Source organism: Elephantulus edwardii, unplaced genomic scaffold (genome assembly GCF_000299155.1).
Source record: "Elephantulus edwardii isolate Elephantulus edwardi_28Jun2011 unplaced genomic scaffold, EleEdw1.0 scaffold00004, whole genome shotgun sequence".
NCBI classification, from domain to species: Eukaryota; Metazoa; Chordata; class Mammalia; order Macroscelidea; family Macroscelididae; genus Elephantulus; species Elephantulus edwardii.
In genome coordinates this window covers 3,259,898-3,267,116 of record NW_006399754.1, presented here as the reverse complement: position 1 = coordinate 3,267,116, position 7,219 = coordinate 3,259,898, and positions in this window count along the sequence as shown.

Here is a 7,219-nt window from a genome sequence, read left to right as displayed (position 1 = left end):
GTGTCATAATGGATGGAAAGGAGATTGAAACTGTCAACAGCTTCATCTTGCTTGGATCCACAATTAACACCCTTAGGACAAGTGGTCAGGAAATAAGGAGACGCATTGCAAGGGGGAAAGCTGCACTTAACCCCTTCTAAATTACTGAGAATTAGTGATGTCAATTTGAGAACTAAGGTGCATCTGATTCAGGCCATGGCCTTTCCAATTACTAGCTATGTATCCAAAACCTGGACAATAAATAAGGATGACAGAATAAGAATTTATGCCTTTGAGTTGTGGTATTGGAGAAGAGCACTGAACATTCCATGGATGGCCAAGAAAATGGATATGTCTACCAACTTTTGCAGTCAGAGATTGATCAAATGTGCAATTAAGATGCATTAATAACAATGGGTGACTGGAATGCAAAAGTTGGAAACAGGGAAGAAGGATCAGTAGTCAGAAAACATGGACTTGGTGACAGAAATGAAGCTGGAGACAAAATGATAGACTTCCATATAATCATTGATTTATTCATTGCAAATATTTTTTAAACACATAAACAGTGACTATACACATAGATTTCACCTGATGATATACATAGGAATCAAATCTATTACATCTGTGGGAAGACTCACTGGAGAAGCTCAATATCAGCTATGAAAACCAGGCCAGGTGCTGATTGTGGAACTGACTATCTACTACTCACATGCAAGTTCAAACTGAAGCTAAAGAAAGTTAAGTCAAATCCACAGGAACCAAAACTTGACCTTGAGTCTATCCCACTTGAATTCCAAAACTATCTCAGGAACAGATTTAAGGCCTTGAAGACTAATGAGCAAAGATCAGATGAGCTATGGGAAAATATCAGGAATACCATCCATGAAGAATGCAAAAGATTATTTAAAAGGCAGACAAGAAAGAAGAGACTAAGAAGGATGTCAGATGAGACTCTGAATATTGAAATAGAGAGTCAAGAAGCCAAAACAAAGGGAAGAAATTAAGGAGCTGAACAGAAGGTTTCAAAGGGCAGGAAGAAAAAGCAAAGTATTATAATGAAATGTGCAAAGATCTAGAATCAGAAAATCAAAAAGGCCGACCAAACTCACTCATCATTTCTTAAGTTGAAGGAACTGAAGAACAAATTCAAGCCTTGATCTGTAATACTCAAGGCTGCTTTGGGCAGAATATTAAATAATCCAGGAAGCATTAAAAGAAGATGGAAGGAATTAATTGGGCAACATAGAAGAATTTCATGAAACAACATATGAGCAAGAGCCTGTGGTGATGAAGGATGAAGTTCAAGTTGCTCTGAAGTAACTGGTAAAAAACAAGGCCACAGGAGTTGACGGCATACCAATTCACATATTTCAACAAACAGGTGCTGCCCTGGACATGCTCCCCAAGTTGTGTCAAGAAACATGGAGGACAACCATGTGGCCAACTGACTGGAGGAGATTCATATTTGTTCCCATTCCATAAAAAGGTGACCCACCAGAATGCAGAAACTATTAAACAATATCATTAACATCACAAGCAAGCAAGATTCTGCTAAAAATTATCCAAAAACTACTGAAATAGCACATCAACCAAGAAGTGCCAGTTGTGGAGGCTGGATTTAGAAGAGGTAATAGGAACATAACAGTTAATGTTAGATGGATCTTGGCTGAAAGCAGAGAGTACCAAAGTAATGTCTATTTTTGTTTTAATGAGTATGCAGAGGCATTTGACTGTGTGGATCACAACAAACTGGCTAACTCTGAGAAGAATGGGAATCCCAGAACACTTGATTGTGCTTATGCGATACGTATACTTAGACCAGGATGCAGTCCTCAGAACAGAGCAAGGATACACAGCATGGCTCAAAATCAGGAAGGGTACACACCAGCAATGTGTCCTATCTCCGTACCATTTCCATCTATACATGAAACAGATCATCCAGTAAGCTAGGCTCAGTGAGGAGGAATGTAGCATCAGAGTTGCAGGAAGACTCATCATCAATCTGCGTTATGCACAAGACACAACCTTACTTGCTGAAACTAAGGAGGACCTGAAGCACTTTCTGCAGAAGGTCAAGAACTGCAGCCTTCAATATGGATTGAAGCTCAACAACAAGAAAACAAAGATTCTCACTATAGGGCCAATTAGCAGCATCAGGATGGATGGTGAAGAGATTGAGGTAGTTAACAGCTTTAGTTCGCTTGGCTCCACAATCAACACTCTTGGTGCCAGTAGCCAGGAAATCAAAAGATGAATTACATTGGGAATGTATGCTGTCAGGGACATCTCCAGAGTACTGAAGAGCAACGATGTCAGTCTGGAGACCTGACAGATGCACCTAATTCAGGCCATGGCCTTCACAATTACATGCTATGCATCATAAAGCTGGACAATGACTAGAGATGACAGAAGGAGAATGGATGCCTTTGAGCTGTGGTGTTACAGAAGAGTAGTGAATATACCATGGACTGCTAAGAGAACAGGTTTTTCCTGGAGAGGGTGAAACTAGGTTGCCAAGCATTCCGAATACATACTTTGGGCATGCTGCAAAGAGGGACCAGTCCTTGGAGAGGGATATTATGCTTGGGAGGAAGGACAGAGCAGACAGAGTGGAGGGGAAAGCCCTCTATAAGATAGATGGATTGACTCAGTGACTGGGGTAATGGGGGTAGGTGTGTCAGAGAAAATAAAGTTGGCTCAGGATAGAGCAGGGTTCAGAGCTGTTGTAAAGAGGTTCGCTATGAGTCACAGGCAACTCAATGGCACAGAACAACAACAACAACATAACAATATGTCACATTAATAAAAGACTAACCACTGTACACCAAATCTAATTCAGTTAACTTCCACCCCGTCAGAGGTGATAAGGATGGCACAGAATAGGGCAGAGTTCAGGTCGGCTGTTTATCGGCCACCAAGACTCATGCTCAACTTGATGTCACCTAACAACAGCTTTCAACACTGGAAAATACTGGGCTTCTGCTCCTAGACATAGTAGATATTAACTTGCAACAAATTAGTCTTGCCATTAAAAAAAAAGACAACAAACAAACAAACAAAAACACCAAAACTATGAAACTTAGCAAAATATACACACAATGGCTGTTTTCAGGTATAGGTCAACAGTTAGATTAGGACTATGATTATGATATCTGTAAGACAGGGAAAGATTCTATGTGACTTCTATCATCATCACAGATTGCTGCCTGCAAGCATTTTCCTGACTGTAACGCAGGTGAAGAGAGTACAAGGGAGAAATGGTTGAAAAAGAGCATGATAGTTGTGTTGAGCTGAGGAGACAACCAAGAGTTTGACATAACTAATGCAGCTGCTATTTGCAGATTGGGGAAACATCACAGAAATCTGAACTGTATAGATAAAGGTCACCGGCTTGGGAGGGGGGAATATATGGAATATATATATTCCATATATACTTTGGCTTAATAGCAAATTGTATATGAACAGGCCACAACTCCTTGAAGTTACAATAAAAAACAATATCAACAAAAACCCCAACACCTAGCCATTGTGGGAAGAGTATATATTGGGCATGTATGAGATGAATAACTACTAGAACTCATCAAGTTCTGACCATTCAGAGTAGAGAGGTCTCACTGAACTCTCCAGGCATTCAGCAAAGACCTACAAGGACCATATCTTAGCAGCAGAGCCAATCTGTGCCTGTTGTTGTCTGATGTCAAGTTGGAACGGACCCAAAGCTGACCCTCCAACGGGTTTTCTGAGGCAGTTAATCGATTGGGAAGGGACTGCCCATTCTTCTCCTATCGGAGGTGGTGGGTTAGAACTGTGTGCCTTTGGGATTCCAGCACAATTTAAGAAAACCATAAATATAATCATTTAAGAAAAAGAGTAAAAAAACTATGAAAAAGGGTCAAATGAAAATTTTAAACTGAAAACTAGAATGTGACATTAGATATCTCCAAAAAGACTTGAGAGCTGATTAGACAAAGCAGAAAAAGTGAACATGAAATGTCAAAAATAAACAGTTTCAGTAGCATATGCACAACATGAGTTTTAAGAGAAATAAAAAAGGAGAGAAAATAAATATTTGACAAAATAACAGCTAAATTTTTCTAATTTCATGAAAACTGCAAATCAGAAATTCATGAAGTTCAATGAGTTAACTAGAATAAACATGTATATACTCACACAAACACTAAAGTACATAATAATAATAAACTGTTGAAAATCAAAGATAAAATTATTTAAAGTGTCAAGAAAAAGAAACATAGAAGAGAGAAGTAAAAAAAAAAATACTGACTTCTCATCTGAAACCATGTGTGTCAAAACTGTTAACACTATTCTTTTCTGAATTATTCCACCACTATTCACATCATCGCAGTGTCCCCTGAGCAAATACTCTCTCCCCTTTCCTCCCAACCCTGTTGTTATGTGCGGGATCAAAACCTTGCCCTGTCCTGTCCCATGCTCATAATCTCAGATATGCTCTATTCTTATTAGATTGGCTTTGTCAAACTATCTTCTGAGGATTTTCTCTTTCTCTGACCCTCCACTTTTCCCAGCCTGATGTCTTTTCCAAAGACTGGCCCCTCCTGACAGCATGCCCATGGGATCCGTGCCTCTAAGGAGCACCCTGGTTACATTTCCTCCACAATAGACTTGTTTGTTCATCTGACATTCCATGAGATAGTCAGTATTCTTTCCCAACATAATTCAAATGCATCAATTCTTCTTCTATCACCCTTCTTCACTGTCTAACTTTCAGATGCATTCTTTCCTTTTCGCTGTCATCAAGTCAGAACCAATTCATAGCTGACCATGCACTGGTTTCTGAGGTATAAATGGCGTGGAAGGAACTTGTACATCTCTCTCTCGGAGCCATTGGTGAATTTAAACTGCCAGAGAAGTGCCTTTTGTGGGTAAGTAATGCAACTTCCTGCAGGTTATGCCATCAGAGCTCCCCTAATTAAAGTGAGGAATAGTGTTCAGTTGAGCAAATTCTGGTAGGAGAAAGAGCAAACATTTCCAGAGACATTCTTTTGACACTAATTAAAGGTCCCATCGCTGAAAATTTGGCTTGAAAATTTGTACCAAGAGTTTAATCCTGAAGCACATGGTTTGTGGGAAGCTGAAGTCTATAGTAAAACCCTAACACTATTTTAATTCTTGACATAAGACATTTGTGTTCTTTCTAGTCAATCAACCGGCACACACAGTTTTTCTTTCAAGAAGAGGAAGGTGAGAAAAATTAGAAGAATCTGTTCTCGAAAACAATGTATTCAAATTTTGTAAATAAACCAGGATTTAAAAAAAGAAGAGTGCCAGTGAAAGTGGATGGCAATTAACAGGCAAACCTACAAAGGAGTTTGCAGAATAAATGAAACTTGTGTCCTTAGTGATTAGCCAAAAACAGTTGAATGTGATCTAGTTTAAGTTGAAAAAATTAGAGTCCTGGTGCCTATGACTTGGAATCACATGGCTGGGTGATTGAAGTTACAGAACCAATTCCTTTAATCTGTAATTATATGCTTATCCTAATCATGGTCTTTTGCCTACTTCCAAAACAGTTCTGTTGTTCATAAGGTAGCTATGAGCGGTACTAAGTGATACTCAACTCTACTGCACCTAGCAACGACATACCCCTCACAGAAAAAGCAATTAATCGTAACTGCCACCAATCATGATCTGGTAATGTGTTGGGGGGGGAGGGGGGTTTCTTCTCCAATTTATATAAATGAAACTTACAGCTGTGATTCAGTGCAACACCTTGGGACCACTGTGGTGGTTTTCCTCATTCAAGAATGATTTTCTCATTAATTAAAAAGGCTCACCTTCCAGGTTCTAATTGCTTTAAATAGGAGGCTCCCAGCACACACCCATGGTTAATAAAAAGATGCACTACGGGGTGGGGGAAGGAGGAAAGAATTATTTTCTCTTTGTCATACCTTTGCTTTGCCTACATCTTAATAAAAGAGTCTCTAAAAATATCTTTTAATCTGGAGTGGTTTTCCCTCCCCTCACCCTAAGAACAATAGAATACACTTGAACTTGTGGGGCCATATCAAGTGCTCCCTTACCTGGCAGTGTTTGGTACCAATAGAGATGTCAACAAGTTTGTATTCATTACTGAAAAGAAACCACATTTTTCATCAGAAATCTGCTGAATCACATATCAGACCATTAGGGGGGCGGGCAATGCAGCATGATGTAAGGTCCCAGAGAAAAGTATCTCTGTTCTTAGCAGAGAAGACCAGGGCCCAGACTGGTTCTCTGCAGTCACCTACGACTTTTGGAAGAGTTACTGCTTCACAGTTACAGCAAGATTCAAAAGTTGGAGGACAGTTGGTCTTAGTCATTACCAAGGGCAGACAAAAGGAAATTAGCCTAAATCCCATCAAGAGAAATCTAGGTTAGGAAAAAGAATAATTCGTGGAAGATTGTTGGCAGGATACAATGCCTGTGCGCTTGCCAAGCATTTAAAAAAAAAAAAAACCCAAAACATTTTTTCACTGTCCTTACAAGAGACTATGACTAATTAAAAACCGCAGTGGTAAGAAGCTGTGCGGCAATCTCAAAGGCATGTGGTTCAAATTGCCCAGCTGCTCCACAGGAGAAGGATGGGCAATATCCTCCTGTGAAACTTACTGCCTCTGAAAACTCACTGGACGGTCAGCAATGGGTTGATTCCAACCTGATGACACACACCACCACCAAGTGCAGAAATACAAACTAGCTATTGTTGTTAGGTGTCACTGTCAAACCAACAGGGACTCATAGTCCATCTCCACAGTCTTGGTCAAGCTCAACAAGTCCACTGTTGCATTTTCTGTGTCCATCTAGCTCAATGAAAGTCTTCCTCTCTTTCTCTAACCCTCTACTTTCCCCAGTATGACATCTTTTTCAAAGGACTAGTCCCTCCTGACAACATGCACTAAGCATGCAGGATGAAGTTTTACTGTCCTTGCCTCTAAGCAGCTTCGTGGCTGTACTTCCTCTAAGACAAATTTATTTGTTCTTTTGGCAGTCCATAAGACATGCACTATTGCTCAGCAGCACCACAATTTAAAGGCATCAATTCTTCTTCAGTCTTCCATTAGTCACTGCCCAACTTTCCCATACATACAAAGCAACTGAAAATGGCTTGGATCCAGTGCCCCTTAGCCTTTAAAGAGATATCTTTGCTCCTTAGCACTTCAAAGAGGTACTTGACATTAGATTTCCTCAATACAATATGTTGTTGTTGTTGTTATGTGCC